We start from the raw sequence: 18,252 nt of genomic DNA on the forward strand, positions 1-18,252 counted from the left end.
TCTTTATACTTTGTTCTGATTCTTTGTTCAGTGACTTTTTTTTTTTTTTGGTCTCTTCTCACCTCTTATCAAGCCATAAATTATTAAACACAACTGTACAACTTCTCCTCTTTACTGAAATTACATTTATTCATTGGAATCTAAAAATAAAAAAGAATGAATTAATTTTCCTTTGGCTTGAGTGCATATTATTTTTCTCACCATAAGTCACTTAACACAAAAGCTTACATTTTTTGGTGAGTCAAACCACAATAATGTTCCTTTTTTCTCTTCTATTGATCCCACCCACTTGAAAAAATACCACCAAACATAAAATTAAAATAGAATTGGTAGTAGGAGGATTAAGTTTATTAAAAATAAACTTGGATGCTGTGCAGATGCTTGTAGTCAGTGTCTAAGAGTGTAGGTCTATGAGCCGGCTCCAGGATGAGTACCACCCTTACGCAGTGGAAGAGCCTGGTGACAAGGAACCTGCTTTGAGCAGTTCTGAAGATGAAGTGGATGTGCTTTTACATGGAACTCCTGACCGAAAAGGAAAACTCATCAGAGAATGTCTTACTGAAAGTGAACCATCTAGTGAAGACGAATTTGAAAAAGAAATGGAAGCTGAATTAAATTCTACCATAAAAACAATGGAGGACAAGTTATCCTTTCTGGAAACAGTCTTCCTCAGGAACTAGAAATGTTGGAACATCTCTGACAAAGTACTATAATGATATATATTTTGATTCTGATTCTGAAGATGAAGACAAAACAGCACAGGTAATGAAGAAGAAAATGAAAAAAATGACACAGGATTCCAACAAATGATGAGTTATTATGTGATACTGAAAAAGATAACAGAGATCAGGCCTCGGTTGATGCACAAAGAAGAGGCTACCATGGTTTTGGAACACAGAGACCACATCCACCACAACAGCCTGTTCCGAATAGTGATGCTGTCTTGAATTGCCTTGACTGCATGACCACACTATGTCTTGATTGCCAAAGGCATGAATCATACAAGACAGTATAGAGCAGTGTTTGTGATGAATTGTTCTGTCAACAAAAAGGAGGTTCTAGGATACAAAATCCCAGAAAACAGGAAGAAAAGGCAAGGTCGTAAGATGATGAGGTCTAACCATGAAGATGCTGCAGAGCTAACAGAGGCACAAGTGGAAATAATCTATCACTTGGGCATGTGCACTGAATATTCTCCTGAAGTGGCCACCTATGACAAGGATGAAGTCTTTCATTTTTTCAGGGTTTTAGCAAGTTATTCTTTTTTTTTTTTAAGATTTTATTTATTCATAAAAGACACAGAGAAAGAGAGAGAGATACAGAGACAGAGACAGAGGCAGAGGGAGAATCAGGCTCCAGGCAGGGAGCCCAACATGGGCTCAATCCCGGGTCTCTGGGATCACGCTCTGGACTGAAGTTGGCGCTAAACCGCTGAGCCACCCGGGCTGCCCAAGGTTTATCTTTTTGAAAGAGAATGGTTGTCAACCTCCATCCCTCCACCTCCTTTAGAAAAAATTTTCCCAGCTCTGATGAGACTGATTATTCATTCCCTTTTTGATGGGCATTTGGAAACTATGGGGCTTTTCATGTACTAAGCTCTTTAGAATTAAAATGTTCGGGAGTATACGTCAAAAAAAAAAAAAAGAATAAACTTAATGAGTTGAATTAATGAGTTAAACTTAGTAGAGGCTATTACTGTATTTATGAACTGAAGGAATATGTCCATTTCTTGGAAGATATGCTTATACAATTAACATGTAGCCATAGAAGAAAAAAAATTTGGTATTCTCTTCACGTTATCACTTTCCAAAATATGCCTTTAGATTAATCTTACCTGGATCTACATCTCCACCCCTGCATCTTTATCTCTCTGTCTCTTTCTCTAGCTCATCCCCTTACACTTAAACTCTATCATCCACTTTCCTCATCTCCAAAGTAGGAACAACGTGTAATAATAAAGTAATAATACCCATGTCATAAGGACAATGTGAAGATTAAATTAAGTGAAGCAAAAGAAAGGTATTCTGTTTAATCTACATTAGTAAATAAATATATTTCTGTTACTTCCATTGTAGGAGTGTTTAGATTATAAGATACACAAAGGACAAATCTTACTTGGCAGCTGTCTTATAAATCCAGATAAGTTTGTTATGTATTTATTGAGGGATTTATAGTCTCTAGAGAATTTTCATGGTGAGTGTACTTCTTTTGAATTATTTTGCTCTTCCCCATCCCCTTCTCTGGTTAGTTGAATTCTCCATAGACAAATAATGTAGTTAGCTGGGTAGGTAAGATACAATTGAGTTCTCCAGGGATTTCTATAGTATGGATTCAACATGTAGGGAAATTCAACTTAAAAATGAGAAATATTCGTTAAGAAGAGTTACCTCCTCAAGTTTCCTCTTTAGAAATGATGGCTGTCTTAAGGTTTACCATGAATTATTATCTTTTCTTGCTGTGTGTTTTTCTATGTTTTAGGTCCATTTTCTCAGCCCAATGAGATTGCAATCATCCCAATGTCATTGTTGTGTCTGGTACATTGGTCTCTACAATGTTCTGATTTTGTTTGATGACAATGAAATGAGAGCAATAAAAATGAGTGTTTTAGTTTAAATGTCGTTAAATGATACAGTTGGGAGCTTAATTCATGGAAATTATGTTTGTGTCATTGTGAGATAAATTACATATATGGAGATGTATTTTAGAAACAAACGAAAAGCATTTTGGGGCAGTACTCTCTAAATTTTGATTGAAAAATACTCAGACACTAAAATAAATACTTAGAATAAAATTTTCTTTCTTTTTTTGTTTTATTTCATATGGTTTATTAGATACCCTTTATCACATTTAAGTGATACACTGCCATAAAACTGTTAACAATATATCTAAAGACCTATTACATGAGGATATATGATATTTGAATAGGGAAATGCAATGGCTATTTAATTTAAACAAATGTCAGAGAATTTTATAGTACTTACTGTAGAGTAACAAATCATATTAAGTCATACTAAGAGACCATTATTTAAAAGTTATCATACCATAAGGATCCCTTCTGGTCTTGTAGTTTTGCCAGAAAACCACAATTAAAACATTCCAAGTTTCATGGAATATTGTAGTTGCTAATTATATGGAAGAGTAAGAATTCTTTGAAATTGATAATAACATACATACAAATTTCTTTAAAATACGTAAAAATGAGTATAAAATATCCTATTTTACCTTGTTACATTGGAGGTTTTCAGAAGAGCTGCTTTCACATGTTCACATTTAATCTGAAAAATAACAAGGATTGATTAGTCGTTGAGTTTATGCTGAGCTAGAGAATTTATTGTAGGAACTTAGTTTTGAAATAAAATTGGGCAAGAAATGTTTTTGAGAAATTGATAAAAAATATTTTGAGAGCTTTTCTTTGAGAAATGAGAATATCTATTATCAAGAAGTGACAGACATGAAATACTATGCCTAACCAGATCATTATTTATAAATGCTCATAGTATTTTTACTTCATGTATACTCACACAGGAAGTTATTTTTCTCCTAGTAAAGTTCTGATTTAAAAGGAAATTTGCAACTCAAATATGAAAAAATGTGTACATACTTCTGGACTCCATCAACTGACATCTTAACATTTATATTTTATTATATTTTCATGATAATAACTATGTTAAGCTGTAATTTTTTATGTATTCTTTCACAATTTTTTATGTACCGTATTTTTCTGAATATTGTGTAAAATATTGCATAGGGTTCCCAGATTGGGATGTACACTATATATGATATACCTTTAAGGAACTTAGTACTATCAGAGAGGTGACTGTTTTCAAAAATCATCTCTAGTAGTTGACTATTCTATATTTAGGAAACAATAGTAAAAGAGGAAATGGTGACAGGGAATACATATAAAATTTTTTAAGAGTTTTGTTGTAATTCATAAGCAATTGAATAATAATAAAAAAGTAAATGTAAAATAATTATGAGTTAATATGTGGAATAAGGTCATGGTGGTGATGGAATAGAATAAAATCAAGTGTACCATTAAACTTTCAACAAATGGTGCTGGAAAAATTGGACAACCATATGCAAAAAATGAACCTTGACCTTTATCACATACCATATTAAAAGTTACCATAAAATATGAATTATCATAAACCTAGGTTTAAAACTTTAAAATTATAAATATCGTAGAAGAAAAGGAGAAAAATCTCTGTGTATCTAAGATAAAGATTTATTAGATACAACAGCAAAAGCATTATCCATGAAAGAAAAAATTAGCCTTCATCAAAGGGGAAAAATCTACTCATCAAAAGATACTGCCAAGAAAGTAAAAAAGGCATGCCCCAGATAAAGAGAAAATATTTGTACAACTCAAATTGATAAGGCTGCAGAATATATAGGTAACTCTGAAACTCAATAAGAAAATGAACAACAGGGATCCCTGGGTGGCGCAGCCGTTTGGCGCCTGCCTTTGGCCCAGGGCGCGATCCTGGAGGCCCGGGATCGAATCCCACGTCGGGCTCCCGGTGCATGGAGCCTGCTTCTCCCTCTGCCTGTGTCTCTGCCTCTCTCTCTCTCTCTCTCTCTCTATCTCTGTGACTATCATAAATAAATAAAAATTAAAAAAAAAAGAATACTATGCCTTAATCAGTATAAAAAAAAAAAAGAAAAGAAAATGAACAACAGGACAGCCCTGGTGGCTCAGCAGTTTAGCGCCACCTTCAGCCCAGGGTGTGATACTGGAGACACAGGATCGAGTCCCATGTCAGGCTCCTCGCATGGAGCCTGCTTCTCCCTCTGCCTGTGTCTCTGCTTCTCTTTCTGTGCGTGTCTCATGAATAAATAAATAAAATCTTTTTTTTTAAAAAAAGAAAATGAACAATAAGACACAATAAAGAATGGCCAAGTCTGTAAACAGGCATTTTACAAAAAACAATACACATATGGTTAATAAGCACATTAAAAATAATACTCAATACACTCAGTCATTAGAGAAATGCAAATTAAAACCCCAATGAGATATCCTTACATACCAATTGGAAAAAAATAGAAACATCTAACATTACATAGTGCTGATGAAGATACAGAACAGATGGGAGTCACACACTATTGGTGTGAATATAAAATGTTGCAGCTACTTGGTCCTCGGGCGCGGTCTGCGGAGCTTAGCGGACATGGCCAGCCACCTCGTGCTCTGTAACGGCGCCAAGATGCCCATCTTTGGTCTGGGCACCTGGAAGTCCCCTCCCGGCAAAGTGACTGATGCTGTGAAGCTCGCGATCGTCCTTGGGAACCGCCACATCGACTGCGCTCACGTGTACCAGAATGAGAATGAAGTGGGTTTGGCCATCCAGGAGAAGCACAAGGAGCAGGTGGTGAAGCGTGAGGACCTCTTCATCGTCAGCAAGCTGTGGTGCACACACCACGAGAAGAGCATGGTGAAGGGGGCCTGCCGGAAGGCGCTCAGCGACCTGAAGCTCCACTACCTGGACCTCTACCTTATTCACTGGCCCACGGGCTTCAAGGCCGGGAAGGAGTATTTCCCACTGGATGGGGAAGGCAATGTGATTCCCAGTGACACCAGTTTTGTGGACACGTGAGAGGCCATGGAACAGCTGGTGGATGAAGGGCTGGTGAAAGCCTTCGGAGTCTCCAACTTCAACCATCTCCAAATTGAGATCTTAAACAAACCTGGCTTAAAATATAAGCCTGCTGTTAACCAGATCGAGTGCCACCCATACCTCACTCAGGAGAAGTTAATCCAGTACTGCCAAGCCAAAGGCATCGTGGTGACGCCTATAGTCCCCTCGGCTCCCCCGACAGGCCTGGCCAAGCCTGAGGACCCTTCCCTGTTGGAGCATCCCCAGATCAAAGCGATCGCAGCCAAGCACAATAAAACTACAGCCCAGGTTCTGATCCGGTTCCCCATGCAGAGGAATTTGGTCGTGATTCCCAAGTCCGTGACACCCGAACGCATTGCTGAGAACTTTCAGGTCTTTGACTTTGAGCTGAGCACCGTGGACATGACCACCTTACTCAGCTGCAACCGGAACTGGAGGGTCTGTGCCTTGGTGAGCTGTGCCTCCCACAAGGACTATCCATTCACTGAGGAGTTCTGAAGCCGTCGGTGCCTGTCCGCCCAGGTGCCCCACCTCCCTCCTCCCGTATGCAGCATAGTGTGGCCTCTGCCCCTCGGTGGTGGGTCCCTGACCTGCTGACGGGCCCGTGAGGTGGTGGGCTCAACAGCAGTATCAGTAGGTTAGAGTCTCTTCCAGTTTTGCTCTTCTTCTTGTCCAGCTGGGGAACGTAGGACCCTGGCACCCTTTTCTGACTAAGTTGAATCTACAAAGTTGAAATAGTGCCACTAACACCTGGATTTTGGCTACCGGGAACGGTAACCCTTTCATCCAGACTTCTTGCCTGAAATAATAAAGAGTTCTTTTGTGAACTTGAAAAAAAAAATGTTACAGCTACTTTAGAAAATAGGTTGGCAGTTTCTTCTAAAGTTATGCATGTATTCACCATAATTCCCAGCAACCTCACTCCTAGGTATTTATCCAAAAGAAAAGAAAAACTGTGATCATCCAAAAACTTGCACATGAATGTTTATGGAAAATTGGAAATAATTCAAGTTCCTTCCCTGGTGAATGAATAAACTCAGATACATCATAGAATGGAATACTACTCAGGAATAAACAGAACAGACTGATATATACAACATGGATGAATTTCAAATGAATTACATTAAATAAAAGAAGATAGACACATAAGGCTGCATAGTATATGATTCCATTTATATGACATTATGGAAAAGGCAAAATATGTAAATGCAAAACAAATTAGTAGTTGCCAAAGGCTGAGGATGGGAAGGTATTGACTATAACAGGTATGCCCTACAACAGGGAATGTTTTGGATGATGGAAATGTTTCATATTTTCATTGCAGAGGTGATTGCATAACTATATGCATTTGTCAAAATTCATGGAACTGTATGATTAAAGGTGTGAACTTTACTGTATGTAAATTTTACCTCAATAAGCCTGACTCCCTGTCCTTCAAAAACAACGCTATTTGGTTGTCATCGGTGTATCCAGGGATATGACTAATTATTTTGATAACTGGTGAAGCATATCACTTGGAAACCAAATACATAGTTGTTGATAGGAAAATTTCTCTTCATGAACCTATTCCAGCTAATAAATATATAAAGTAAGATAGAATAATACTATTTTGCCATTTTTAGAGATCTAGTCATTGGTCATCAATGGCCTCTGACATCACATAAGGAGAGACACAAAATACAGCCTCTTCCTGAGGAATACACATCCTCTATGCAGTAATTTTGCCAGAAAAAAAGAAAAAGTGAATTCAAATCAAGCCTTTATATGCAACTAACCCAGTTTTTGGGAAAATGTGGCAGATAGAAGAACATATTATAAAATACACTTTGTAGATAAAATCAGCAAAATCCAGACTGGAAACTATAGTTTTTCAAAAGTAAACTATAAGGGGAGGGAGGAAAAAAAAAAGATGGAAGGAAACTATAAGTAAAAAGAGAGACATAAAGGATACATTTCAATGTGCAAACCTTGTTTGGATCCTGATTCAGACATACAACTGAAAAAAATGTTTAAGAGACCATGGAAAATTTGATTACTACCTAAATATTTCATGGCAAGACATGGCAATTTTTTTTTAAGTGATAACGATGGTTTAAGTTTTTTCATTTGGGGATAGACACCAGATTACCCATAAATGGAACTGTGTGATTGGTGTTCTGGATATGCTTCAAAACAATTTGGAAATGGGGAACTGGGTCCAGGATACAGAAAAAAAAAAAAAAAAAGATTGGCTATGAGTTGATAAGTACTGAAGTTGAAGTTGAGTGATAATGGTTCTAAAGGTTGCTTTTATGATCCTGTCTCTATTTGTATATGTTTTATAATGTCCATAATGAAATATAAAAAAGAAAAGAAAGAAAGAGAAAAGAAGAAATGCAGGGAGAGAACAAGAAAAGATAGAAAAAAGAATAAAAATGTTCCTGCTGATGCCACAATAATATTGTACTTTAGAGATTACAGAACATTTTCATTCAATATTTCAGGCTAAAGAAGCCACTTCTCCGCCAGACACAGGATACCTGCATAGATTGAGACCCAAACCAGCATAATACATATAAAAGATACTCAATAAACATTCATCAAAAAGATTAACAAAAAAAGAAGAAGGACAAAAAGAGATAAAACTTAAGTAAATATGAGAATAATCCTTTTTCTGAGACAAGTAAGAAGTGAATGAACACATGCAAAGTTAGGTACTACTTTTAGGCAGTTGTGAAAAGTGGCTCATTGATCTGCCCAATGTGGACATTGTGGTCTTCTAAAAGTGGGCTGGAGCTCTGCTGGGGCATGCAAGTGCAACGGGGAGTTTGAGAGGAATGTGGGTATTTGCTGTGGGCAACGGGCTGTGGATACCCTGGGGATATCCCAGAAGGAAACAGAAATTTATCAGTGTCAAGGCTCTTTAAAGTTATTATGTTTGTTTTATTTATAAAGGAACCCACGTCCGGGAGAGATTTTATCTATACCCTTTTATGCAGCTCATTTTACCAGTTTCTTTCTTTCTTTCTTTTTTAAACCTATCCTACCTTCTAGGCCAACATTCAATTTCATTTTTTAAAATAAACTTTGGATGGATCCCTTGCCAAGGATATAGTCATTAAATCTTTACCAAATATTGTTAAAAAGCTATGGGAAAAGACCGCAATGTACCATGGCAAGAGATGATTGCATGGATATTTGTGCAGATTTCTTCACTGGAGTTTAGGTTTGTTCCATGTATTAACCCATGTTAAAAAAAAAAAAAAAGCCAGATGAATTCATTTGGGACAAAACAGATAAACAAAACAAAACCAAACAAACCTTAAAAGACCAGTAGAGTATGGGAATTCCTTCCTTCCCTCCCTGTACCTCCCCTTTCTTCCCTTCGGTTCCTTTTCTTCTTTTTTTTTTTTTTTTTCTTTCTTTCTTGAGTCTAGAAATTTCTCATATTTCAACCTTGGAAGGCACATAAGATTTTCTGGAAGGGCCACAAGGCTACTTGGTGGTCATGGTTACAGCCCAGGCTTTGGAGTCGGCAGATAAGCTCTTATTGCTACATTGACCAGAAGAACCATGTGAGCAAGTGACTTAGATTCTTTGAGCCCTGGTTTCCTTATGCAAACAGGAAAGTTACTGCAGGTTGATGGAGGAAAATAACAAATTTGGAGGCTGGGAAATAATCTGACTTGCTTAATACACAAAGCCAAAATTGACTTCCATTCTTTTGCAAGGGGAATGGGACCATTTAATAAGAGAAAAGGCAGCATCAAATGATAAATGACTGACATTTGAGTTTCAGTAAGAAACCCATGTCAATTTAGACTAAAAGCTTCTTAGACTTCTTAGACTTTGTTCCCATATTTTTAAATGACAGAATGTTAAACATAGAATTTATGGATCCTAAAAAAAAAGAATTCACCTATAAATTTCCTCACTTATAAAATGAAGATGACCGTGAGGATTAAATTAGATGAAGTGGAGCATATGTAGTGTACCATGTGTACATACTATTTTTGATCCTCAATAGATGTCATTGCAAATATTATGATATGCATGCTGCTGCAAGCCTTAATCCAGTTTAGTAGATTTTGTGCCCAGAAATGATTACAAGGACACCAAGAAGAGTTTGAATAGCCTTTTTCTGAGGAAATTTCCCCATCACTTTCTGATATTCCTTTCACAAGAGACTAGGCCCTTCCATCCGAAAGCTTAGATATAAGAGGGGGGTGCGGCAAGATGGCAGAAGAGTAGGGTCCCCAAGTCACCTGTCCCCACCAAATTACCTAGATAACTTTCAAATCATCCTGAAAACCTACAAATTCGGCCTGAGATTTAAAGAGAGAACAGCTGGAATGCTACAGAGAGAAGAGTTTGTGCTTCTAACAAGGTAGGAAGGCCGGAAAAAAAAGAAAAAAATCAAGTGGGGAGGAGCCCCTGCAAAGAGCCGGCTAAGGCCAGGTGGCAAGAGCCTCCAGAACAGGAAAACCCAGGCGCGGAGAAGCAGGAACTTTTAAAAATCTGCACCGGATTCTTCCCGGAGGGAAAGATGTTCGCAGGGAACTCGGGCAGGATCCCAGGAGGGGCAGTGGAGCCCCCAGGTTCCCAGGGTCAATAAGGGGAAGTCTGCCCTGAGGGAGAGCGTGCCCACCCCGCAGGCTCAGCACAGGAAAGGGCTGTAGTGCACGCCTCGTGGGGCCTCGGGAGAAGCTCAGGCGCCGGCTCTGCACAGAGAGGGCTATGGCCTGGAACACCATTCCAACAGTGCAGGCCCCATATCCCAGGGCACCGGGGACACAGCCCGGGATCCAGCACTCCCCCAGGGACAGGCAGAGGCTGGGAGGGCCCAGGACAGCGAGGACGCTCTGTCCCCAGGCGTCCCCAGCTGTGCAGGTCAGCTTCCCCCGCCCCCATGAGCATCCAGGCCAGCGCGGACCAGGAGCTGAGGTAATTAATTACTGCGGGAGCTGACTCCAGGGCTGGAGAGCTGGCCACCGCCAGTGTGGTTGTTCCTCCTGGTGTCATCCAGTGCCTGGGATGGAGCGGGCCACCAGGGAACAGAGGCCTCTAGGGTAAACAGCTCCCACTGAGCCGAGCACCTGGCAGGGGACGGGGCAGCTCCCTCGGGTACTCACACCTGAGAACCAGCATAACAGGCCCCTCCCCCAGAAGACCAGTTAGAAGGACAGGGGAAGAGCAAGTTCTTGACCCAGCAGCACTGGAAACCTCCAGGGGAAGTCAAGGGGTTTACAGTATATAGAACCAGAGGATACTCCTCCTTGTTTTTTTTTTTTTTCTTTTCTTTTCTTTTCTCTTCCTTTTTCTTCCTTTTTCTGGTACAACTCATTTTTAGCCACTCTGCACTGAGCAAAATGATTAGAAAGAAGAACTCACCACAAAAGAAAGAATCAGAAACAGTACTCTCTCCCACAGAGTAACAGAATTTGGATTACAATTCGATGTCAAAAAGCTAATTCAGGAACACAATTATAAAGCTACTGGTGGCTCTGGAAAAAAGCATAAAGGATTCAAAAGACTTCATGACTGCAGAGTTTAGATCTGATTTGCCAAAATTAAAAAACAATTAAATGAGATGCAATCCAAACAGGAGGTCCTAACAGTGAGGGTTAATGAGGTAGAAGAAAGAGTGAGCGACATAGAGGACAAGTTGATGGCAATGAAGGGAGCTGAGGAAAGAAAAGAAAAACAATTAAAAGACCATGAGGAAAGGTTAAGGTAAATAAATGACAGCCTCAGAAGGAAAAATCTACATTTCATTGGGGTTCCAGAGGGTGCCAAATGGGACAGAGGTCCAGAAAGTGTATTTGAGCAAAACATAGCTGAGAACTTCCCTAACTCGGGGAGGGAAACAGGCATTCAGATCCAGGAGATAGAGAGACCTCCCCCTAAAATCAATGAAAACCATTCAACACCTCGACATCTAATAGTGAAACTTTCAAATTCCAAAGATAAAGAGAAAATCCTTAAAGCAGCAAGTGACAAGAGATCCCTAACTTATACGGGGAGAAATATTAGATTAACAGCTGACCTCTCCACAGAGACCTGGCAGGCCAGAAAGGGCTGGCAGGATATATTCAGGGTCCTAAATGAGAAGAACATGCACCCAAGAATACTTTATCCAGCAAGGCTCTCATTCAGAATAGAAGGAGAGACAAAGAGCTTCCAAGATAGGCAGAAACTGAAAGAATATGTGACCACCAAACCAGCTCTGCAAGAAATATTAAGGGGACTCTGTAAAAGAAAGATGACACCCAAAGATAACCCACAAAAACAGGGACTGAATGGGTATTTTGATGACACTAAATTCATTCATATCTTTCAATAGTAACTCTGAACGTGAATGGGCTTAATGATCCCATCAAAAGGTGCAAGGTTTCAGATTGGATAAAAAAGCAAGACCCATCTATTTGCTGTCTACAAGAGACTCATTTGAGACTTAAGGACACCTACAGCCTGAAAATGAAAGGTTGGAGAACCATTTACCATTCAAATTGGTCCTCAAAAGAAAACTGGGGTAGCAATCCTCATGCCAGATCAATTAAAGTTTATCTAAAAGACTGTAGTAAGAGATGAAGAGGGACACTATATCATCCTTAAAGGATCTATCCAACAAGAAGACCTAACAATCATGAATATTTATGACTCTAATGTGGGAGCTGCCAAGTATATCAATCAATTAATAACCAAAGTTAAGACATACTTAGATAATAATACAGTTATACTGGGAGACTTGGACACGACACTTTCTACAAATGACACGTCTTCTAGGCACAACATCTCCAAAGAAACAAGAACTTTAAATGATACACTGGATCAGATGGATTTCACAGATATTTACAGAACTTTGCATCCAAACGCAACTGAATACACATTCTTCTCAAATGCATGTGGAACTTTCTCCAGAATAGAACACATATAGGGTCACAAATCAGGTCTTAATCATACCAAAAGATTGGGATTGTCCCCTGGATATTTTCAGACCATAATGCTTTGAAACTAGAACTCAATCACAAGAAGAAATTTGGAAGAAACTCAAACACATGGAGGTTAAAGACCACCCTGCTTAAAGATGAAAGGGTCAACCAGGAAATTAGAGAAGAATTAAAAAGATTCATGAAAACTAATGAAAATTAAGATACAACCATTCAAAATCTTTGGGATACAGCAAAAGCAGTCCTGAGAGGGAAATGCATCACAATACAAGCATCCCTCAAAAAACTGTAAAAAACTCAAATACACAAGCTAACCTTGTACCTAAAGGAACTGGAGAAGGAACAGCAAATAAAGGCTGAAGAAGAAGAAGAGAGTTAATGAAGATTCGAGCAGAACTCAATGAATTAGAGACCAGAAGACCAGAAGAGACCAGAAGAACTGTAGAACAGATCAACAAAACCAGGAGTTTTTTCTTTGAAAGAATTAATAAGATAGATAACCATTAGCCAGTCTTATTAAAAACAAAAGAGAAAAGACTCTAATTAGTATAATCATGAATGAAAAAGGAGAGATCACCACCAACACCAAGGAAATACAAACGATTTTAAAAACATAGTATAAGCAGCTATACACCAATAAATTACACAATCTAGAAGAAATAGATGCATTTCTGGAAAACCACAAACTACCAAAACTGGAACAGGAAGAAATAGAAAACCTGAACATGCCAATAACCAGGGAGGAAATTGAAGCAGTCATCAAAACCTCCCAAGACACAAAAGTCCAGGGCCAGATGGCTTCCCAGGGGAATTCTATCAAACGTTTAAAGAAGAAACAATACCTATTCTACTAAAGCTATTCTGAAAGATAGAAAGGGATGGAGTACTTCCAAACTCATTCTATGAGGCCAGCATCACCTTAACTCCAAAACCAGACAAAGACCCCACCAAAAAGGAGAATGATAGACCAATATCCCTGATGGACACAGATGCAAAAATTCTCAACAAGATACTAGCCAGTAGGATCCAACAGTACATTAAGAAGATTATTCACCATGACCAAGTGGGGTTTATCCCCAGGATGCAAGGCTGGTTCAACACTCGTAAAGCAATCAATGTGATAGATCATATCAACAAGAGAAAAAACAAGAATCATAGGATCCTCTCAATAGATGCAGTGAAAGCATTTGACAAAATACAGCATCCATTCCTGATCAAAACTCTTCAGAGTGTAGGGATAGAGGGAACTTTCCTCGACATCTTAAAAGCCATCTACGAAAAGCCCACAGCAAATATCATTCTCAATGGGGAAGCATTGGGAGCCTTTCCCCTAAGATCAGGAACAAGACAGGGATGTCCACTCTCACCACTGCTATTCAGCATAGTACTGGAAGTCCTAGCCTCAGCAATCAGGCAACAAAAAGAAATAAAGACATTCAAATTGGCAAAGAAGAAGCCAAACTATCCCTCTTCACAGATGGCATGATATTGTACATAGAAAACCCAAAAGACTCCACCCCAAGATTGCTGGAACTCATAGAGCAATTCGGCAGTGTGGCAGGATGCAAAATCAATGCCCAGAAATCAGTGGTATTTCTATACACTAACAATGAAACTGAAGAAAGAGAAATTAAGGAACCAATCCCATTTACAATTGCACCCAAAAGCATAAAATACCTAGGAATAAACCGAACCAAAGAGGTAAAGGATCTATACCCTAAAAACTACAGAACACTTCTGAAAGAAATTGAGGAAGACACAAAGAGATGGAAAAATATTCCATGCTCATGGATTGGAAGAATTAATATTGTGAAAATGTCAATGCTACCCAGTGCAATTTATACATTTAATGCAATCCCTATCAAAATACCTTGGACTTTCTTCAGAGAGTTGGAACAAATCATCTTAAGATTTGTGTGGAATCAGAAAAGATCCCGAATAGCCTGAGGACTATTAAAAAAGAAAACCATAGCTGGGGGCATTGCAATGCCAGATTTCAGGTTTTGTACTACAAAGCTGTGATCATCAAAACAGTGTGGTACTGGCACAAAAACAGACACATAGAAGCCATAAATGGCCCCTCAACTCTATGGTCAACTAATATTTGACAAATCAGGAAAGACTATACACTGGAAAAAGAACAGTCTCTTCAGTAAATGGTGCTGGGAAAATTGGACAGCCACAGGCAGAAGAATGAAACTAGACCATTCTCTTACACCATACACAAAGATAAACTCAAAATGGAAGATGGAAGATCTAAATTTAAGACAAGAATCCATCAAAATCCTAGAGAACACAGGCACCCTTTTTGGACTTGGCCACAGCAACTTCTTGCAAGACACATCCATGAAGGCAAGGGAAACAAAAGCAAAAATGAATTGTTGGGACTTCATCAAAAGAAACAGTCAACAAAACTAAAAGACAATCTACAGAATGGGAGAAGATATTTGCAAATGCCATATCAGATATAGGGCTAGTTTCCAAGATCCATAAAGAACTTATTAAACTCAACAGTAAAGAAACAAACAATCTCCAATCATGAAATGGGCAAAGGACATAAACGGAAATCTCACAGAGGAAGACATAGACATGGCCAACCAGCACATGAGAAAATGCTCCACATCACTGGCCATCAGGGAAATACAAATCAAAACCACAATGAGATACCATGTCACACCAGTGAGAATGGGGAAAATTAACAAGACAGTAAACAACAAATGTTGGAGAGGATGTGGAGAATGGGGCACCCCCCTGCACTGTTGGTGGGAATATGAACTGGTGCAGCCTCTCTGGAAAACTGTGTGGAGGTTCCTCAAAGAGTTAAAAATAGACCTGCCCTATGACCCAGCAATTGCACTGCTGGGGATTTACCCCAAAGATACAGATGCAATGAAACGCCGGAACACCTGCACCCCAATGTTTACAGCACCAATGTCCACAATAGCCAAACTGTGGGAGGAGCCTCGGTGTCCATCGACAGATGAATGGATAAAGAAGCTGTGGTCTAAGTATACAATGGAATATTCCTCAGCCATTAGAAACGCCAAATACACACCATTTGCTTCGGCGTGGATGGAAATGGAGGGTATTATGCTGAGTGAAGTAAGTCAATTGGAGAAGGACAAACATTATATGGTCTCATTCATTTGGGGATATAAAAATTAATTAAAAGGAATAAAGGGGAAAGGAGAGAAAATGAGTGGGAAATATCAGTGAGGGTGACAGGACATGAGAGACTCCTAACTCTGGGAAATGAACAAGGGGTGGTGGAAAGGGAGGTGGGTGAGGGATTGGACTGACTGGGTGATGGGCACTGGGGGGGTACTTGACCGGATGAGCATGAGTGTTATGCTATATGTTGGCAAGTTGAACTCCAATAATTTTTTTTAAAAGGAAATAACACAGGGATACCTAAGTGATTCATAATGAATTTTTCCTGAGAACTTATTTTGATGAAGAAAGGTAGGGCACAGAGGATGAGGTTACTATGCCTTGGATAGAGTGGCAGCCGCTTCTCCCTGCCCATCACTCCCCCCAGAGAAGACAGGGCCAGGAAAAGGGAGACCATTCAGGGAAGCTTGTTGCCTAGTCAGTGTGATGTCAATGCATTTTGAAGAATTGGTGTAGAGCCATTAACTAACCAGAATGGTTTTAGCTGCTGTTTTCAGTAGACCCAACCAGGAAGTAGGCAGATGCACCCTGTCTATTGTGCCCTTTCCACAATGCAGGTACTCTGCACTGGCTTTGCTGAAAGAATAGAAATGCAACAGCAGAAACCCCAGAAACTCATTTTCAAGGGATGTATTAAAATTCAGATTGACTGACAGAATAGAGCAGAAGTTGAAAAAGAAAAACAACTCCTCCCCTGATTTGTCCCCACATTTAAACTCCTGGAGTTGGACTAACTTTGAAACAGACTTGAGTCCATGCACAACCAAAGTGTCAAATAGAAAATATTTCACCAACTTGTGGATTCTGATTCTATGGCTAAAGCAGTTTTGGCACCACCCTTTTCAATCCCTATTTCATGAACATTGATTAGTTGCCTGCTTTACATTCCTTCCCCCGTAACAATTACACATAAAAGTAAAAGTGATAATCACTGCAAGAAGATGCAGAAATTTTCTTCCTCTTAAAAGAAAGGGCAGCATTGTTAAAAAAAAAAAAAACCCAACAAACACTAATTAGTTGGATAAAATTACAAATTCATCAGAGTTAAAATGTTCTCCACCAGGAGAAAATGCAATTCAACATATGGTATTGGAAATATGCAAAAAAGGATTTTCCTGTGCTATTTTCTGCAGTTGGGAGTTTGGCCTTAGATTATTTGTGGGTTTCCAAGTATTTGAATTATGCAGGCTGGTTGACTGAGTGGCCTCAAGCATTCAGGAGACAAGCTTTTTCAGCTCATAATAAAAAATGAGTTTCTTTGCAAATGTATATCAAAATCTGCAGTTTCAATTTTCAGCAATTTTGGGGAATGTCAGAAACTTTTTTCAGTTAAATTTATATGCTCAGAGTTGCTTAACATGGAGATTGCCTAAAGCAAAAAAAGAGAGAGAGAGAGAGACAGTACAACATGAAGATGGATATCTTGAAAATGGTCTTTAAATTAAAAAATAAATTTAAGAATAATGTCAGATGAGCCTAGTTTTGAGTATTTATTCATCTTGTTATAATTTTAAGCATATGTCTTTACACTTGAAATTAGCAAATGCCTAATGTACAAAATAACTGACGAATAGAGCTGTAGACATTGATAATATTCCAAGAACATTTAGCACTTCTCAGTGAAGGCCTATTCTATTTTGTAGCCTATCAAAAGTTAAAATAGGGAATGATGAGTGCAAATGTATTTCCTCATCTTACTGTTATTTCTACAAAGTCTACATTTAAAATATTCACCCAAAATCTTGCTCTGAAATAGCATTTCTTATGTCAGAGTTTTATATTTCTGAGTTAATGTTCTTAAAACTCTTAGGATGTCTTGCCATGGAACATTCCCTTAGGCAATCAAACCAAGGCTTTGGGGAACTCATTCAGATTTAAAAAAAAAATCCTCATAATGTAAAATCATTTGTTTGATTTTGGTTTATATATTTGATTCAATTTTAGCTATGGTTTTGAGATCACCTTTACCTTTTGCCTGTGGGTGAAGAATTACATAAATAATAGTTGTATCTTCAGAATGTATATATTGTGCATGATTACTTAGCAATAATAATTAGCATAACGTTTAGACTTCTGAATAAAAATATATATTTATTTTTCAAGACCAAAGGGACTATGTCAACTTCACTCAGGTTTTCATCCATTTTACCAAAGGGAGTTGCTTGTGTGAATTGCATTCTCCAACATATACTGGACCATTTCTCTTCCTTTCACTAACACCCCTGACTTCTGGTTTTTACTTTACTTCTAACCGAGGCCGAATGAAAGGTCTGATGACATAATAGTTTGTCAAAAAGTCATAGAATTTTCCCTGAGCACAACTTCAGTTTTATATTATTTAGAGCTCTTTAGTATTAATGTGACAGAAAATCCAACTGCAAGTGTTTTAAGCAAAAAGTTAGTCTTTTGGCTTATGTAACTGTTAAGTCTCAAGGGTGGTGTTGCATCAAAGGATTCTGACTGAACTCAAAATCTTCCCAGAGAACCTAGCCTTTCTTTGTTGCTTCTCTGGCTCACTTCTTTATGTGGACTTT

At 38.6% G+C, this 18,252-nt stretch overlaps 2 pseudogenes; both read left to right on the top strand.

The window, feature by feature from the left end:
* Window positions 1–410: 410 nt before the first annotated feature.
* Window positions 411–947, top strand: LOC129506531 (E2F-associated phosphoprotein-like; annotated as a pseudogene).
* A 4,224-nt stretch (window positions 948–5,171) lies between these two features.
* LOC129506807 (aldo-keto reductase family 1 member B1-like) lies at window positions 5,172–6,116 on the top strand (annotated as a pseudogene).
* The last annotated feature ends 12,136 nt before the right edge of the window (window positions 6,117–18,252 follow it).

This window comes from Nyctereutes procyonoides, unplaced genomic scaffold, assembly GCF_905146905.1.
Source record: "Nyctereutes procyonoides isolate TBG_1078 unplaced genomic scaffold, NYPRO_anot_genome, whole genome shotgun sequence".
In the NCBI taxonomy this organism is placed as follows: Eukaryota; Metazoa; Chordata; class Mammalia; order Carnivora; family Canidae; genus Nyctereutes; species Nyctereutes procyonoides.